Source organism: Humulus lupulus, chromosome 4 (assembly GCF_963169125.1).
Source record: "Humulus lupulus chromosome 4, drHumLupu1.1, whole genome shotgun sequence".
Classification (NCBI taxonomy): Eukaryota; Viridiplantae; Streptophyta; class Magnoliopsida; order Rosales; family Cannabaceae; genus Humulus; species Humulus lupulus.
The window spans coordinates 190,306,655-190,326,899 of NC_084796.1; positions in this window are offsets into that span (position 1 = coordinate 190,306,655).

Sequence of the window (20,245 nt, forward strand, 5' to 3'; positions counted from 1 at the left end):
AATCTAAAACTAATATTCTTTTTGAAGGAAATCTATATGTGTATACTCTCCAACATATCTTATGCTGATCACTTCATTAGATTTCCATTGCTGTCAAAGTCATATTATGTTCGTTTATATATCCATTTATATTATTGCATTTTTATAAATATCAAAATACACTTATATTATTCGACAAAATAGTATAAAAATGGTTTAAACACACTTATTTCAAACATGATCAGCCATCAATATAATTTACATAAAATAATTTAAAATTTAGGAAAATTATCCTTATACAGTCTTTTATGATTGTTTTTTTTTATTTACGTTATTTGTTTTTTCCTTTTCATTTTTATAAAACTTTTTATTCAAAATTACGATTTACATATTTTTTTTATTTCTTCTTATTTACTATTTCTTTTGTTATTTCTTTCTCGTGTCATAAAACCAAGTGTGCATAAAGAGTTTATTTGTTGATCCAAAAATTTCATTTTATATAAGCAGAATAATTCCCTTGTATAAAATATATTTCAAATTTTAAAAACAAATGATTTGTAGTGTACATCATCATAATTATCAAATTTAACATTATTAAAAAAAGATAAAAAAAACTTAGTGATAGAAATACCGAACATGATCTTATTAAATATATAAATCACAAGTTTTACCTTACACATATATATGCTTTATTTTTTCTCCTATATATAATATCTTATAAATAGTTGAATTTAAAGTTTTCTTAAGTTACTTTTTGTATATATTTTTCATAGTGTTTAAGTTTGTTTTCAAGGATTTTCCTTGTAATGGTCCAAGAACACTTTTAACTCAGAAGGTAAATAAATCATTATTTTTTCATTTGCTTCTTCTATCCTTATGCAACTCATGCAATCTTCTACAACCTCAAATGACAACCCAGTGCAATCTAATGTAACTTTAAAAAGCTCATTTGCAAATTTCATTATTATGTAACTTACGCATCCTCAAATGCAAGCCAATGCAACCCTAATAATGCAAATAATGACAATTTTGAAACTCATAAATGCAACTTATGCAACTCTCTACAACATCAAATGCAAGTCTTATGCAATCTAAAACAATTTTAGAAAATCTCATTTACAAATTTTATTCTTATGCAATTTAATGTAACCTCAAATGCAAGCTCATGCAACATATTGCAACTTAAAAGCTCATATGCTAATTTAATCATGATGCAACTCATGCAACCATAAATGCAAGCTCAATGCAACCCCATTCGATCTCATACAACCCAATGCAGCCTAAAGCAACTTTATTAAGATCATTTGCAAATTTCATCCTTATGCAACTCATGCAACACACTACAACCTCAAATGCAAGCCCAATGCAACCTAAAACAACTCACTGTAACCTCAAATGCAACTAAATCAACTTAAGCAACATCATTATGCAACTTAATCATCATTATGCAATTCATGCAATCCACTGCAAAATACAAGCTCATGCAACCCAATGCAATCTCAAGTAACCCACGATAATCTCAAATCCTATGCAACTAAATGCAACCTATTGTAACTTCAAATGCAAGCCTATGCAACCCCAAGTAACCCATTGCAACCTCCAATGCAATCCCATGCAACCTAATACAACATAAAGAAACTTTAAAAAAATTATTTACAAATTTGATTCTTATGCAATCAAAAGCAACCTCAAATGTAAGTCCAATGCAATTAAAACAACCCATTGCAATCTCAAATGTAAGCCCATGCATGCAACTTTAAAACTCATATGCTAATTTCATCGTTATGTAACTCATGTGGCCTAAACCAACCTCAAATGCAATCCCAATGCAAACTAAAGCAACCGACTACAATCTCACATGCATGCTCATGTAATCTAATGCAACTTAAAAAACTCATATGCTAATTTCATCTTTATGCATTTCATGCAATAATGTCATGATAACTTGGCTTGTTCATAAATCCCTATGCGGTACTGTTCAATAAAATTATATCAGATATTTTACTAATATATATGGTTCATTGTACTATATAGTAGCTGAACTCATCCACCTACCATTCATAATATCAACACAACTCGTTTTTTTAGAGACAAAATTGTTGAACTTTAAAAAGGGTGAGCTAACAACAAAATTATATGAGAAGGCAACCAAGATCTCACATATCTATTTCAAGGGTGTTGAATTCTGTAATTTTAGAATATAAATAATTAATTTTCTCATCACTAACTCAATTTTCGTTGCATATGATCAAAATGGGGGCTATATATAAAAATTATAACTATATATGTAATTGTAAATACATACATATAAATATTGATTACTTATTGTAAGTAAATGTGACTTTTTCTTTGTATGATTAAATTTTATGGAGATAAATTACATATTATTAGCATTGCATGTAGTAGAAGTAAGTGCGCGAATTTTTATTTTGTAAATATATAATATATATGATGACACTACTACATATACTATATCTAAATATATTTTAATTCTCTTGATATATATATATATATATATATATATATATATGGAGCTATTTGTATAGCCAACTGTCACAAAATAGTGACTATAATATGATATATATATATAAGAGAAGAGAGACATAGAATGAGGTCTGGTAGTGTAGACCATAATATGGAAAATAAAAAAACTAAATTACATATTAATAAAATAAATTTTTACTTACTGTATAAATAAAATAAAAGTTTGTTATAAACATATTAATAAAAAAATCCCTAAAATTTATTATTATTTATAAATATTTGAAAAAAATTACCTAATATAATTTATAAAAAGTTTTTTTGGTCGTTTTGTTTTTAGTTATATTTAGAACATTTTTCTTTTAATTTAAAAAAAAAAAACATATTGAGCTATATTTAGAGAAAAAGATATTTATTAATTTTGTAAAATTGTAACAGATTTTCTCTCTTATTTTTTTCGAAATATTTATAAATTTGATAAAGTTGAACTCAATGTTTATTTTTGTATTGCTTTATCAAATACATATTTGTATTTAGTAGTACTGAAATATTTTCTAATAATTCGTATTAATTAAGAAATTTTAATGGCTCTCTAGTTCCAAATTATACTCACTTGTTTTACTAATTTGTAAGAAACATACTATTTTATGGGTCATTCTACTATAGAGGTTTCACTTTAAGTCTTATTGGTGAGACTCTTCTGTGTTCTCGGCCTGTGAATAATTTTTAGCGTAATTTTTTTTATGATCGTGTATATTATAGTTGTTTAGAGCATCATGCAAATTTTTAGAAAATTCCGAATAGTTTAAAGTATCGAAAACTAGATTCAAACATATTGTTGCACGCTTGATTAATTTTTTATGCACATGGAAAACATGTCTGAATCTAGTTTTCAGTATTGTAAACTATTCAGAGTTTTCTGAAAAATTTGCAGGATGCTCTAAATAACTACAATATACAGTCATAAAAAAATTGCGTCGAAAACTGTTCATGGGTCGAAAACACAGAGGAGTCCCACCGATCATGCTTAAAATGAAGCCCCTACATTCGATTTTATTTAGGTAAAACAAAATATTTAGAAAAGAGTTAATAGCAACCAAGTCCCCATTGTATCACTTAAGTCCCCATATTTTTTTTATCACTTAACTCAACATTTTATTTTTTTATCACTTAACTCCACATTTTCTATTAAACCTAACAAATTAGTCCTCTTTCAATTTTGCATTTAATTCCATCCAAAAAAACTGTTACTTTTATTTTTCTCTTCAGTTTAACTTCAACTAAATAAGAGCAATAAATGAAAAAGAAAAAATAAGAATGGGGCCATAATTACTTGTCTTTATTTGATTTTTTTTTTTTTTTTGTATGAATTTGTCTTTATTTAATTTAATAACTTGATATATTTTATGGAAGCATAATTTGATAGATAGTATTGACTCAATCCTTTGTTTTGATTTTATTTTTAACTCGTTATTTTAAAAAAGTGAGCATAATTTGAATGATGGTATTGGCTTAGTTTTTTTTAATTAATTAATAATTTTATTCTCTAAACTTTTGATACTACCATATCGTGTTTCTTAAAAATATAAATTTTTTTCCAAATTATATCATTTATAGAAACGTAGTTCTTCAGTTAGTTTCTGTTCCATTTTGTTATTTAAGCACTATTGTGGCATAAAATAATTAATATTTTTTGCCCCCACAAACTTTGGACTACCAAATTATGTCATTTTTATTGAAAAAAATAATTTAAAAATGTTAAAAATCTATTTTTCTATTAGTTCTTAAGAAACAATTTAAACCTTAAAATTTTAATATATTTTTTAAATCATTTAAAATTCATTAAAAAAAAGTTAAACTAAAAAATTCAAGTTCACTTAAACAAACCCAAACCCAGATTCAAGCTTGTTCATATTCATAAATTCAAATTTAAAAGCACATATTTATCAATTCATTTAAATTAAATATTTGGTCAATATAATCTATTATTTCATCAATTAATATAATCTATTGACCCTCGTTTTGATCAACGACACGGAGTCAAGAAAACGACAGAAAAATAGTACAAAGCTTGAGAAAACAATCTAATGGGAAATAAAGAACACAAATAATTATAGTGGTTCGACCCCAGTGATTGGTAATGACCTACGTCCACTTGATACTATTATTAATATTGAGCTTCAAATTTGTGATCAAAGAACTAGGGTTCCTGAGTTTCACAGACCTTCGAAGGAGAAAACAATACAAACGATGGATAATAGTAATGTAATACGGAAAAAGATCAAAAGATCCCTCCTTGAGCTATTTCTTGTATATTTATAGGCTTAAGGAGGGTTACATGAGTTAAGTAATAATATCTTTCCTTAATAAACGGATCTTCAGGTTATAATGAGGAGATATTCTCGGATATCATTACAACTGTACAGATTTCTTCATAAATAAACGGAGTATACGACCAGGCTGGTCGTATATAAAACTTGAACTTCGCATACGGAAATATCTCTGGTCGATAGGCGAGCAACATCTCTGCAACGTGTCGGCCACGTGTCGAAAATTCTTACCACGTCATCAAAAGCTGTTTTTTGGATAACATTTGCCCCCCAAGTTTATTTATTGCGACCAGCAATAAGTAAACTTAGGAAACTAACCTTTCGTATGCCCCACGAAATCTGTCAGAGCCCCTCGTGCGTTCTCGAAAACTATGACCTAATCATATCTAATCACACATTTTCGGTTTCCAAGTAATCCCTCTGACGGCTATTACACTCCCCCATGCCTTGAAAAAGGTAACTCATGATTACCCCTTTTCAACATATCTCAACATTTATAAATAATCCTCACATTTACCTTTTAACTTTTTATTCGCCATTTTCTTGCCAAGAACCCTCAAGAACTCCATCTCAGAGCTCAAAAGTTTCGAAGACCTTTTGTCGCTGTTCTAAGGACCCTCCGTTCGCACGTCCGAAGTCGCTTCATTTCAGAACCTCCAACCTTCATCTAAGTAAATTTCTTCAACTTTAATCCCTTTGACATGCCATGCATACTGCTATACGACTGTTTTGAGTTTCGAACCTTTTTGTGTTCTTGGGTAGAAATGCATAAGGATTGTGGGAATGTTGATTGATGCTTGATAGGGTAGTGTAGTTTTTCTCTGTAGGAGTTAGGAGCTAGTTTGATAGTCAAGATCATGAGTTTAGGGCGTCAAATCGAAGTAAAAATTTGATTTTTAGGCTAGCTGAAAAACTGGGTTTTTCTCGCTCCTTCGGAGTTGAAAAAGCTTTTTTCCAAAAACTTTTTATTTCCGCTTTTTGATCTATTTTTCAAATTGCTCGCATAGAACTTAGTGTTTCTGTTAGAATGCTGCTGGTCATAGACGCGAGCAATTTTATTCCAACTTTCAACATAAGCTCCCAGGCTGTGCATCTTATCTCCTCCTTTCTCTGTTCGCAGTTTACATGCAAGATCCATGGGGAGGAGAAAGACCTATAGACGACGATCTATTGGCTCAACTGCTCGAGGATGAAGAACAACCATCGTCACTGATTCCTGACATCCCATTCTCTCGTGTCAATCCAAACACTTCACCTGTCTTGACTCGAAATATGGCTCGCACCAAAACTAAAGCCCAGAAAAAGAGAACCTCTGATCCTTCTCATCAGCCTGCTCTTAGGGCTGATGCTCCCTCGACCAGTGGTCGAGCTGAAAATGCTCCTAACCCGAACATCCAAAGACACGCTCGACCCCGACATGCCGCTCAACTAGATGTTGAGTGGCATTTAGTTCCTGAGAGAAGAGTGACGATCAGAATGATCGCCAATTATATAAGGAAGTACGGTTTCATGGGGGTGACCCTAGTCAGACCTAACCAAGACCAAAGGGCAAACCTGCCCGGAGGTGCCTTCAGCGCCTGGTCGAGGTTTCACATTGAGGCAGGGGCTACCTTGCCTCTTCACTCATTTTTTCAGGGGGTGGCCAACTATTTTGGAGTTTCCCCTTTTCAAATAACCCCAAACGGATATAGGATGCTCGCTGCACTCTATATCTTGTACAGCCACAAGAAATGGCTCGTGCCAACGCCTCATGAGGTCAACTACTTGTTTGACCTCAAATCTAACCCCAACCAAGAAGGTACGGGGTTTTTTCACTTCTGTCATCAGGAAACCAAGTGCACCTTCCTGACTGACACCACCCACATATCAAATGTGGGGAGGTACTACCAGGAGTACTTCCTCACAACTGACATGATCGCAGACAACCTGGCCTTCACACAAGGAGGTAAAACTTTCGTATCAATGGCTGTTACTTCTTCACTTAGTGTTCCCCTCCACATTTTCTTAAACTGTTAATGTCTTCCAGGCCCATGGCTGCGGCCAGACCCAACTCCGTACATGGAGTTGAGATCGGCGCTCCTAGCCAGCATGACTGACGTAGAAAAGAGAGTCAAGCATCTGGTTACTGAGGCTAACCTTAGGTTGGTTGGCCTCCTGGCCCCTCATCAGGACACGAGGGAGTCAACTGCAGGGAGTGCCACAGCTGAGGAGGAACCCGAGCAGCAACCTCCAGCGTCGCCTCCACGAAGGAGACCGACTGGGGTCACGATCAGAGAACTTGTTATTGGCACTCCTCAAGCAGAGAGTCCCTCCGTCCCCTTGGGGAAGGGAAAGAAGAAGGCCACCTAGCCTGTCGAACACTCGGACGAGTCTTCGGATGATAATGGTACAATTATTTTGCTTTTAGATAACTTACAAATTCCCTGTCACCTATTCAACGGGGACGACAATTTTAAATATGCTCCAAATTTAGGTCCAGACTTCTTCATGTCGAACAGTGAGTATAAGACTAGTAGAGTCTATAGTATAGCGACGAGTAATAATAGCTCGGGTATTGACTTTGCAATCTTTCTTTACTTCTTTTTCTAATGTAATATACTTGGTCATTTATGCTATCTCACTGTTCGATATTTTGCTTCTTTTTCAGACATGGACTCCGTAAATGTGTTCGACATCTACAACACTCCTGAGGCTGCAGCGGCTCCCCCGAGTAGAAGAAGACCAGCAAGAGACACCACGGGGAGAGCAGCAAAGCGCCTCAGGTGAAGAAGGCTCGAAATGCAGGCCCTTCAGAGGATAGGCCCTCTGCCACCGCAACTCCATCCTCTCCCCGTGAGCAGCAGATTCCTCCTGCTCCAGCCGGATCAACTCCACCTCCCGCTGCCCCGACCGACCAAACTCAGCAGGCCAATCTTGCTTCAACTGGGGGTGACATAACTGGTCGCGCCTTTAAATTGGTCAAGGAGAGGGTAGCTAAGATTGTGAAGCACGACCACTGCCGAGAGGAAATGGTTGCTACCAAGGCGATGGATGTTGACCTGATCCTGAATCGCACCCTAAACGAGTTCACCAGTGTAAGTTATCTTTTTCTGCGGAAACAGGTCTTCTTTATTTTATTGTTAGTCTAACTTCTACTCCGACTGTAGGCCATGCTGACCCTCACTGCCGGCCGTATCCACTCGGGTGTTGTCATTGAGCAGGCCAGAACTTTGGAGCAACGACACCAGGATGAACTTAAAGCTGCCGAGGCAAAATATGCCAAACAGCTAGCAGTGGTGGTTGAGGAAAAGGCTAAACTGGCCAAGGAGTTGGAGGAGAAGCAGAGGTCTCTGGAAAAAGTTTGTGAGTAGAGGGACCAATTTAAGGAGTCCAACCGCTTCAATTTCCGCGTGGTCCAACAACTCGAGGTGAACTTGGTTGCGAGTAGGCAGAAGACTACTACCCTGGAGGGCCAGATTGAGGAGTTGGAGAAAGCCAACGCCAGGAACTTGGAAAGGTACAAGAGTGCCACTCTTCGATGCTTCTATGATTTTTGGATGCATAACCAGGGTGCCAACTTCGACTACCTTCCCGAGAATGCGAGAGACGCCGAGCTTGCTCGCTGCGCTATCAGCTGGCCGAGGAAGAAAGGTCAAGGGTTCTTGCTTCCCCTAAAATCTCGCTGGCCACTGGGATGGATGGGGCAGACAACGAGTCCCCAAGATCCTCCGGCTCCTCAAAATCCTTGAGCTCCTTAGTCTTTTCTGCTTATATTTCATCTTTTTAACTACACGACCTACGGGTCGTGATGTAAAGACAATGTAATTTTTATTTACTGCATGGGCAGCTTTTACTTTTATTTGAAAAATTACATCCGAGCAACGACTGCTCGCGGTGTAAAAGGATTCGTTTTGACATTATAATATATTTGCATATTATTATAACATCTGTTCGTATGACCGAACATAGCATAGCACTTTGGTTTGATTTAACAAAATAACAAAATTTTGAAAAATACTCTAAGTGCCCTAGCATGCTTTCACTTATTTTGCTCATGTGTTTACATACCTTTTAACGATATGCTTTGCTTACTTGTACCTTATATTCCCCCCAAGTGATCGAGGAGCTTTAGGTCCTTGGTCACTTGCCTTGACCAGAACCTGATCGAATATTACTGCTCGTAGCAATATGATTAGAATTATAATAAGCAAAACAACACACGTAATGAGCAAATACTTGTAATATATACAATAGTTGGCAAGAAATGACTGGCTGAGCACAATCCTTTTTATTTCTCGTAATAAATGGACTAAACATGTCTGTACGAGTGATCAATAAGATCTTACACTTTTTCAAAACTTGTAAAAAGTAAAATTTATAAAACCCAAGTCTTTAAGAAGAATTGTTCATTGGTAATACTTGCGCAGGTGTTCTCCATTCCAATAGCGAGGAACGAGATCTCCGTTTAAGCGTGCAAGTTTATAAGTGCCTAGGTGAAGGACTTCATCAATCTGGTATGGCCCTTCCCAATTAGGCCCGAGTACTCCAGTAGCTTGGTCGCGGGTGTTAAGGAAAACTCTTCGAAGTACAAGATCTCCAACATTGAATTTTCTTTCTCGTACTTTAGAGTTGAAATACCGGGCAACCTTCTGCTGGTACGCAGCTACTCGGAGCTGGGCTTGTCCACGCCTTTCATCAATTAAGTCCAGGGATTCCATCAATAGTTGGATGTTAGAGTCTTGGTCGTATGTTAATATGTGGTGTGAGGGTGGATCTAACTCGACAGGCAACATAGCTTCATACTCGTATGCCAAGGAAAATAGGGTATGACCTGTTGCTGTTCGGTGGGAAGTTCTGTACGACCAAAGAACTTCAGGCAACTGCTCTGGCCATGCTCCCTTAGCTTCTGCAAGTCTTTTCTTCATGGTATCCTTCAGCGTTTTGTTAACTGCTTCGATTTGCCCATTCTCTTGGGGGAAGAGCGACTGAAGAAAAGATTTTGATAATATCATGCCGTTTGTAGAAGTCCGTGAATAGATCACTGTCAAACTGGGTGCCGTTATCCGAGACTATCTTCCTTGGTAATCCATAGCGACAAATGATGTTCTTGACTACGAAGTCAAGCACTTTCTTGGTCGTTACGGTTGCGAGTGGCTCAGCCTCGACCCATTTGGTGAAGTAGTCGACGGCAAACACTGCATACTTGACACCACCTTTTCCTGTAGGCAAGGATTCGATTAGATCTACTCCCCAAACTACGAAGGGCCATGGACTCTGCATCTGCTTTAACTCGTTGGGAGCTGCTCGTGGGATTTTAGAAAATCTCTAACACTTGTCACATCTTCGCACGAACTCCATTGAGTCTTCATTCATGGTTGGCCAGAAATAGCCCTGCCTTAGGATCTTTTTTGACAGACTTTGCCCCCCAGCGTGGTCCCCGCAAAATCCTTCGTGCACCTCTTTCATCAACACTTTGGCTTTCTCCTTTGTAGTACATCTGAGGAGTGGCATGGAGTATCCCCTTCGGTACAGGATCCCATCGACCAGGATATACCTAGCAGCTTGTCGCTGAAGGGTCCTCGCTTTTTTTCTGTCCGCTGGTAGCACGCCGCTTGACAAATACTCTACATATGGTGCCATCCATGTATCTGCCATCTGGATGACCAGAGTGGTTTCTGCTGCTTGGATGCTTGGTGCCGATGGGCACTCGACTAGCACTATGTTCAGAGTATCAGCATCCTTTGCACTTGCCAACTTTGCCAAAGCGTCTGCATTGGAATTCTGATCGCGAGGTACTTGCTGGAGAGTGTATCTGTCAACTAGGCTAACAAATCCTTTGCTTTGTTTAGATAGGCGACAATCTTCAAACCTCGCGCCTGGTACTCCCCCAAGACTTGGTTCACCACCAGCTGAGAATCGCTATAGATGTCAAGCACTTTTATGTTCATATCCTTGGCTAACCGCAACCTAGCGAGTAATGCTTCATATTCAGCCTCATTGTTAGAAGCAGTGAAGTCAAATCTAATTGCACAGTGAAATTGATGCCCTTCCAGTGTTATCAATATCACTCCTGCTCCTGCGTGGGATTTTTTGGATGAACCGTCTGTAAACAATTTCCACGAGGGTACTTGGATTTGACACTCAGGCTCGCTGGGCTCTTCAGTCTGCTCGCCACCTGCGAGATCTGTGAATTCTGCGATGAAGTTAGCCAAGGCTTGTCCTTTTATCACTGCTCGCAGCAAGTAAGATATGTCGAACTACCTGAGTTCGACTACCCACTTTAGTAATCTTCCTGTAGCCTCTGGCATTTGTAGGACTTGCCGAAGAGGCTGGTCGGTCAATACCATAATTGGATGTGCTTAGAAGTAAGGTCGCAGCTTCCTAGAGGCCAAAACTAAACAATAGGCTAACCTTTCGATGGGGGGATACCTTAACTCTGCTTCGATCAGCCTTTTTCTTACATAATAGACAGCCTTCTGGACACCCTATTCTTCTCTTACTAGAACAACACTAGCAGCGTAATCTGTGATTGCCAGGTAGATGAACAAAGTCTCTTTATCGACCGGCTTTGACAGGATGGGTGGTTGCGCCATATGCATTTTTAGTGCTTGAAAGACCTGTTCGCACTCATCTGTCCATTCAAATTTCTTATTGCCTCTGAGTAGATTGAAAAATGGGATGCACTTGTCTGTCGATTTCGAAATGAATCTACTGAGAGCAGCAATCCTCTCGGTCAGGCTTTGAACATCCTTAATCTTCACTGGTGACTTCATCTCGATCAGGGCTTTTATTTTCTCGGGATTAGCTTCAATTCCTCTTGAGTTAACTATAAATCCCAAGAACTTCCCTGATCCTACTCCGAAGGAGCATTTAAGGGGATTTAGCTTCATCCTATATTTATTCAGGACGTTGAAGCATTCCTGCAAATCCCTTACATGCCCTTCTTCTTTCTTCGATGTAACCAGCATGTCGTCGACGTAAACCTCCATGTTTGTGCCGATTAGCTCCTTAAACATGTGGTTGACGAGTCTCTGGTAAGTTGCACCAGCGTTTTTCAAACCGAAGGGCATCACCTTGTAAGAGTAGAGCTCTGTATCAGTTCTAAAGCTAGTGTGATCCTCATCAGGGGGATGCATACTGATTTGATTATACCCAGAGTATGCATCCATGAATGAGAGGATCTCATGCCCTGCAGTGGCATCGACCAGCTGGTCGATCCTTGGGAGTGGGAAACAGTCTTTGGGGCAGGCTTTATTAAGGTCTATAAAATCCACACACGTACGCCACTTGCCATTCGGCTTGGGCACGAGTACGAAATTAGAGACCCACAATGGATAAAATTCCACCCTAATGAACCCATTCTCCTTCAGCTTCTCGACTTCCTCTTTCAAGGCCTTTGATCTATCTTTGTCGAGCAGCCTTCTTTTTTGTTGCACTGGTGGAAAGCTTTTGTCGATGTTCAGGACATGGCTGATGACTATAGGATCTATCCCAACCATGTCTTTATGTGACTAGGCAAAGACATCCTGGTTCCTCCTTAAGAACTCCACCAGTGCTTGTTTTGTCGTTGTATCTAAGTTTTTACCGACTTTCACAACTCTGGTCGGATTTTCCTCATCGAGTTGGACCTCTTCAAGGTCCTCGATGGTCCCACTTATCCGATTGACGTGTTCTTGATGGCGTTGGAAAACTTATTCCAAGACCTATGAAAGCTTGTTTCACAAGAAAAGCCAAATTCGAACGTTTACATTGTGATATTCGACCTACAAGATTAGGCAAGCTAGAGTTACGGGATTTGAAATTCAAATAAAGATATTTTGGAGCATTATCAATTAATAAATAGAAACATCTAAAAAACTCTTTTTGCAACCTTATCATTATGAAAAGAATGTTTTAGACTATTTTAGATTTATCTCTCACTCTTTCTTCTTGACCTCTCTCTATTTCCTCTCTTTCTCTCTTACTTCTTTTTTTATTCTTTTCCATGAACTAAACATTTTTATCTAGGGTTTAGTGTAGTCATTTGGATTTCTAATTTCTATTGTTTTTCTTCTTTATTCTAATCTATATAATGTGTGTTTAAGGCTAGTAAATACTTGATCAATATTTGCTTGATTTTATGATTTTGATTCAAAATTCGAAAGATGAGAATTAAATATGCTATCATTATATAGACATAGGTTGCATATTGGACGAAAGTACTTATATGACTTGTGTAGTAATTAGGTTTCCATGCTTAATGCCTTCTATATGTTTAAGTTTACCACAGAGATATAGAAAACTTGCATATAGGTTGAGATTTTATATCTTGAAAAAGAATAGGAATCGAATTATGTTAACCTGCTATTATAATAGGAATAAATAAATTTAGAATTGATTAATAAAATTAGTAGAATGAAAAGTTAATTAATTTAACACCCTACGTCTTTTTAATAGTGATTTAAATATTTTAATTAGTGATTCTTGTTCTTAGTTTTCTTTTATATTTTTAAAATTAAATTCATTCATCTAAACTTTGGTTGCCAAATAGAAATTAAAAGAACAATTAGTTGTAATTAGAAGATAGTCTTCGTGGGAATGATACTCTACTTATCATATATATTACTTGAATCGATTGTGTGCACTTGCGTGTATATATATTTTCACGATCAAGTTTTTGGCGCATTGCCGGGGATTAAATTTCCAATATCAAAATTAATTGTTTTTTTTTGTTCTAATTTAGTTTTTATATTTTATATTATTAATATCAACATAATTGATTTTTATTTTAACTTGGTTTTTTATTTATTTATTATTTAATTTATGTTTATTTTCTGTGTTTGACTTGTGAGGTAAATAAAAAAAATGCTCCATCAAGATTACATCGTGGGTTTTTCCCAACAACACAATCAACCATTTTACTCCGTTTGGGGGATATTTAATGAATTGCTGGAGAGATGTTATCACAATTTCTCAAGGGGGTATCTTACATTTTTCTTTTACGATGGATTAGATGATGCAACAAGATGTTGGGTAAACTATGGAGCAGAGGTAACTGGTGAACCTTTATTAAGAATATGTCATGATGATATAATGGAGTTGTTGAATGATATGATAAATTTTGATTACCATTGGCATTGGGATCCTTCACTGCAAGGTTGGAGTCACTAATATCCTCCATTATTCCAAGATCCTAATATTATACCCCAACCATTCGAGCATGAAGAGCATAAACCATAAATTGAAGAAGTACTGGCTCAATTGAAGAACAATTTAAATTTAATAGTGCAAAATATGAAGTGGTTTAAGGACAATTACTCAAACAATCAAGGTTGTGAGAGTTATTCGAATACTATAGAAGTACCAATGGTTGAGCCATTAGAAGAGATTAAGTGTAAAGTTGATGAACAAGAAACCCTTGAGGTTATATTCACTCAAATTTTACTAAGTTGGATACTTGCTTGGTAGATAATGATTATGGTGTGGTGAATGAAGTAACTTCCATCCATGATCATGAAGTTGTTGAAGAGAAAATCACAAGCATGTTTATGGATAGCCGAGTGGAAAGTGAAAAACAGTCAGTAGGGTTATATGAGGAATTCACAAATGAAGATGATGAAAATATGATTTTGGAGGATGAGGAAGCATCTGCAATCATTGATTTGAGTTCATCAATAGTACAATCATATATGCCTCCAAGGGATCCATATTTTAAATTGATGACACCTTCATTATTCTACACCCTTTATGGGCTACCAAAGTTTTCTCCCCAAGCTCATCACTCAAAGTCTTGTGTTGTTGGATTGGCGTACATATTAGATTCATATCTTGCCAAGCTTGAGGGCATTCAGAATGACAACCTTCAAGTTATCTTGTATGATGCATATTATGGGCGTCAACCACTTATTGACGCGTCGACGAATAACTTTATATTTGCAACCTAAGGAGGATAGCAATGAGAGTCACTACAATGGAGCAATGCATTGGATTACAAGGAAGTTTTCTTTTAATTTTCTTTTATTTATACATTGGGGACACTGTTTAGATTAAGTTTGGGGGAAGAGATTTGATTTTTATTGCTTTGCTCATTGTAGATATTTTAGTTTGTTTAAGTTTTGTTAGGTTTATATTTATTTTTATGTTTTGTTTAGTTTTTGTTTAGAGTGTTAGTTGAATCAAGTTGCCAATGATTAGCCTATGAAAATATGATTGAATGATGTGTTGTATAAATTGAATGAGAATAAAGCTATAAAAATCTGTGTGCTTGGTTGAATAGTTCTTTACATTTTTACTTTATCCACTTAAATAATTGAGAGATTAATCATGATTTTTGATAAATTTTGTGTGATTTAATTTTATTTATGCTTGCTGAATTTTTAAAATAAAAATAAGATTGAAATGTTGTTATTTTAGAACTTGTTTGTTTGCTTTTTGAGACGAAATCCTAGATGATGCATGTTTAGGAAGATGATTTAGGAAATTCTTTGGAACATTTAAGCCTTTCAAGCCAACCTTGATTTATTAAATCACTAGTTACCCCATTTTGAGCCTAATTTGATTCTTTTTGTTTGACACTTATTTCGATCCTATTTGAAACTTTGTTATTATTTTTTTCTTTCCTTTGATGTATACCATGAGCATATGAAAAGTTATTGGGGGATAGTTTGCAATGGGGTTTTATTTGGACATTTGTGTCAATAGAAGAAGACAAATTGAGAGATAATGAAAAAAATATTGAAAACAAACTACACTCCAGTTGAAAATATAAAGAAATAAGTTTGGGAGAGTGTAATATCATTAGAAAAAAAAAATGAAAAAAAGAAAAAAACATGTGTATGAATTCTCTCTCAAAACAAGAAATAAAGAGAAATTTGGAATAGTTTTTGGGTTTGTAAGTTTGTCATAAGATTGGTTTGTTTGGTTTGTATGCTTATGGTATATTTGAGCCTAAATAACTTTTTCATCTATCTTTACCTAAGTCATTCAATTATAAGCCAAGAAAGTCCTATTGATTTTTGAGCATGTGTTTTTTAAATTAGTGGATATTAGTAAGTATAACAAGCTTATGAGATAATGATATTAGTTGATTGTAATGAAAAAATTTTGGTGAGCAAGAAATGATTCGAATACATTTTATTTATTAATCATGATTTTGAGAGCCTTTATTTTTGTTTGGACTTAAGTGAATTAGAAGAATGTTTTGACTCAAATTCTGGATTATAAGTTGATTTTCCTAAAGATTATATAAGCATGTTATTCATAATATTTTGAGGCTTAAATTGTTGTTGTTGGCTTGATTCATTTGTGTTGGTTGTTTTAGGTTTTTAGTTTGGTTTTTGTTTATTTTTTGTGTTATTTACTCGAGGTCGAGTAAATGTTTAGTTTGGGGGAATTTGATAGGATAGATTTTTAATACTTTTTAGTCTTAGTATTATTATTATTATTTTATATTTTGGAAGGTTTTCACTAATATATATACAGTAAACTTAGTATTCATTTTTACGGTCATTAAAAAAATATTTCATTTATACAAATATACTAAACTTTTGTTTTCAAATAAAAGGTTTGCTTCAAAACTCTTTGTAGAGCAATATCTTTATTTAAGAATGTTGAAATAATTAACTTGATAAATTTGAGTTGTATATTTTTTATTTATTTGTATACATCGCGAAGCTCTTTTAGATAAGTTTTATATATGGTGGTTTTATTTGTTGTTCTTTACATATTCTAAGAACAAAAGAATAACAGTGGTGAGGTTAATTATAGAGATAAGAGGACCCAATATATCGAATGATATATATATATACAATTTTTTAGTGTCAGGTGTGTATAATGTGAATATTTTTATATTTTGTGAATGGCGTCACAAAAATGTGTGTTAAGAAAGAAAACTTAAGAATGAGATTTTGATATTTCATTGATATATACAATATATTTGGGTGATTAACTTTAACATGATTTGGTTATTCGGGTTGCATAAAAATATTTATGGGATGCTACCCCAATACAACTCATAGGAACTTAAAAACTCATGTTAATTTCATTCTTATGAAATTTATGTAACCCACTGTAACCTCAAATGTAAGTCCATGCAACTCAATGCAACCCCAAGCAACTCAATGTGATTTCAAATGCAACACAATGCAACCTCATGCAACCCATGTCAAGCCAATAAAACAACTTAAAAAAAAAAACTCATTTGCAATCCTAATGCAACCCAGGACAACTTAAAAACTCATATATTAATTTTATCTGTATGCAATCGCAAATGCAAATTATGCAACTTCACATGCAACCTAAAGAAATTAAAAAAAAACTCATTTGTAATTAATCTCAGTGCAACCCACGAGAACTTAAAAACTCATATGCTAATTTCATTCTTATGCAACTCATGTAATCCATTGCAACCTCGAATGCAAGCCCATGCAACTCAATGCAACCCCAAGAAATCTTCTATGATCTCAAATGCAACTTAATGCAACCTCATGCAACCCACTGCAATAAAACAACTTATAATTTAAAAAAAAAAACTCATTTGCAACCCAATGCAAACCATGAAAACTTAAAAACTCATATGCCATTTAATTTACACAATGAGATTGTCATAGTTTCTTAACATGCTAAATTATACAAATTAATTTTTATAAGTTGCTTTAGTTTGCATAGAAAGTTATAATTTGCTTTTGAGGTTACATAAGGATAATTAAGTTGTGTATTGAGGTTGTTAATAGTTTCTCAATATTGTAAAGTCCAAGAATTCTACTTAGGTAGTTAGATAGTGTTGACCGCGTTTTTGGCCAATGACGTGTAGACGTCCAAACGACAAAAACCTTCAACAGAAATAAACGACACAGACGATTTTTATAGTGGTTCAGCCCCAATGTGTTGGTAATAGCCTAATCCACTTAGAGTTGTGATTATATATTTGCACTCAAGATCAGATGAACCTGAGTCAACTGAGTTTCTTCAGTGCAGATTACAAGAATACAAGAATTCTCTCAAGATACAAGTACTCTCTCTCTAGAGAATTAGAATTAAAAAAAAAGTCCCCTTTATGATGCCATAAGCCTTGTATTTAGAGGCTCAGGATCGTACAGATGATGTCCCTCATAATCGGGATATTTTGTTATTCTCATTATATTTAATTTACAATAATATTCAAAATATAACAATACACTATATTCATGCGATAAATTGAGAGATTCCCACGCAAGCCAAGACCAATTCTTGTTGAAGCCATTTCTGGGATCTCTTGCGTAGCCCTGCTCTGTCTACTCGATCCATATCACATTCAGGCTGGTCAGCCAAACCTTCACTGGGTAGACATGCACTTGGCTGGGCAGACATGGTCATGACTGGTCATAACTGGTCAGACATGGTCATGACAGGGCAGACATGCACTTGGCTAGGCAGACATGGTCATGACTGGTCGGCCAAGGTCATGCCTGGACAGACAAACATATGACTGGTCGGACAAGGTCATGCCTGGGAAGACAATCATATGACTGGTCGGACAAGGTCATGCCTAGTCGGCCAGGTGCATGTCTGCCCAGTGAAGGTTTGGCTGACCAGCCTGAATGTGATATGGATTGACTAGATAGAGCAGGGCTACACAAGAGATCCCAGAAACGGCTTCAACAAGATTCGGTCTTGGCTTGCGCGGGAATCTCTCAGTTTATCCCATGAATATAGTGTATTGTTATATTTTGAATATTATTGTAAATTAAATATAATGAGAATAACAAAATATCCCGATTATGAGGGACATCATTTGTACGATCCTGAGCCTATAAATACAAGGCTTATGGCATCATAAAGGGGACTTTTTTCGAATTCTAATTTTCTAGAGAGAGAGTACTTGTATCTTGAGAGAATTCTTGTATTCTTGTAATTTTCACTGAAGAAACTCAGTTGACTCAGGTTCATCTGATCTTGAGTGCAGATCTATAATCACAACTCTAAGTGGATTAGGCTATTACCAACACATTGGGGCTGAACCACTATAAAAATCATCTGTGTCGTTTATTTCTCTTGAAGGTTTTTGTCGTTTAGACGTCTACACGTCGTTGTTCAAAAATGTGGTCAACATTTTGGTGCTTTCATTGAGAGCCTGAAGAGAAAGACAGACGATCCCTGTAGCATTATGGCGCCTAAGAACACCAATGCGGCCTCCAAGAAGACAGGTTCCTCTAAAGAGCCTGCCAGATCAGAAGGTCCTGGCCCTCAAGACCATGAGACTGAGCCCAGAGTCATGCTCGAGGACGTGACTCCAGAGGTTGAACAACTCCAGGAGGCCATGGGGGCTTTCCAGAAGGAAATGGAGCAATTCAATGCTCGACAGGAGTCTTTTGCTGAAGAGATGGCCAGGCAGAGAGCTGCGTTAGAGCAGCAAAGATGCGATATGGAGGCCAGAAGCGAAGAGCTCAGACAACAACAGGAGGAGGTCAATCGTAGACATCGTGAAGCAGCACTTGCTCTAGAAGCGACTACCCAATTGGCCCAAGCTAATGCTCAAGACGCAGCACAAGCACCCACCCAGGGAGCAAGAAATAATAATGCTGGTCGGAGGACCACTGACAGAGCCGATTCTCGAGGACCGGACAGAAGTAGGAGTAAACCCCCTGGTCTTGAAGATGATGGGGACCGATCTAGAACTGCCTTGACGCAAAGGGAGCACTCTAGAACCCCCTCCAGGAGCCACCGATTAGAGACTTCTAGATCAGGGAGTCACCGATCGGGCAGTAAAAAGACTCCACCCAAGTAGGATCAGACCAAGACTCCTCGAGATAAGAAGACTTCACAATTCAAAGATGGGCATGGTCGTGATGAGGCTGATAGTCATCACACCGACCAGTCAAAGGAAAAGAAGGGCAATGACCAACAAGGAGGAAAAGACTGCCCGGGGCGTACTGAAAGGCCTCCACTGCACCCCGGCCAACAGCGTAGTGGGAGAGCAAAAGTCCCGCGTAATAAGCCCTCTGAAAAATTGAAAAGTACGGTGTTTGATCAGGCAGGAGAGCATGCTTCCCAGAAAGATCTGAGGGACGTTATCATCAACAAGAGGAGGACCGTCCCGGTCAAAGGGTAAAATCTGAACCGCCCTGCTAGTCAAGTAGAAATACTTGACGACAGTGCACCAGATGGTAATGTCCGACCAGACGGTCAAGACCTTGGAACTTCATCAGTTGCACCAGCCATCCAAGCCCAGCTTGACATGCTAACAGCTGCAGTGCAAGGTTTGTCAAAACAACCTTCCAGGATAGATGCGATAGACCACCAGAGTGGCAGCCCATTTTGTGCCCGGATTAGAGCAGCCCAGCCATCGGAAAAATATAAAGCACTGGTTCTGCCAGTATATACAGAAAAGGCAGATCCCATCAGACATATTGGAAAGTTTGAGGACCAGATGGAATTGCTCGGAGTAAGTGATGATTATCGGTGTAGAGTTTTCCCGACTACATTATCGGATACTACCCAGGAATGGTATTGGAAGTTTA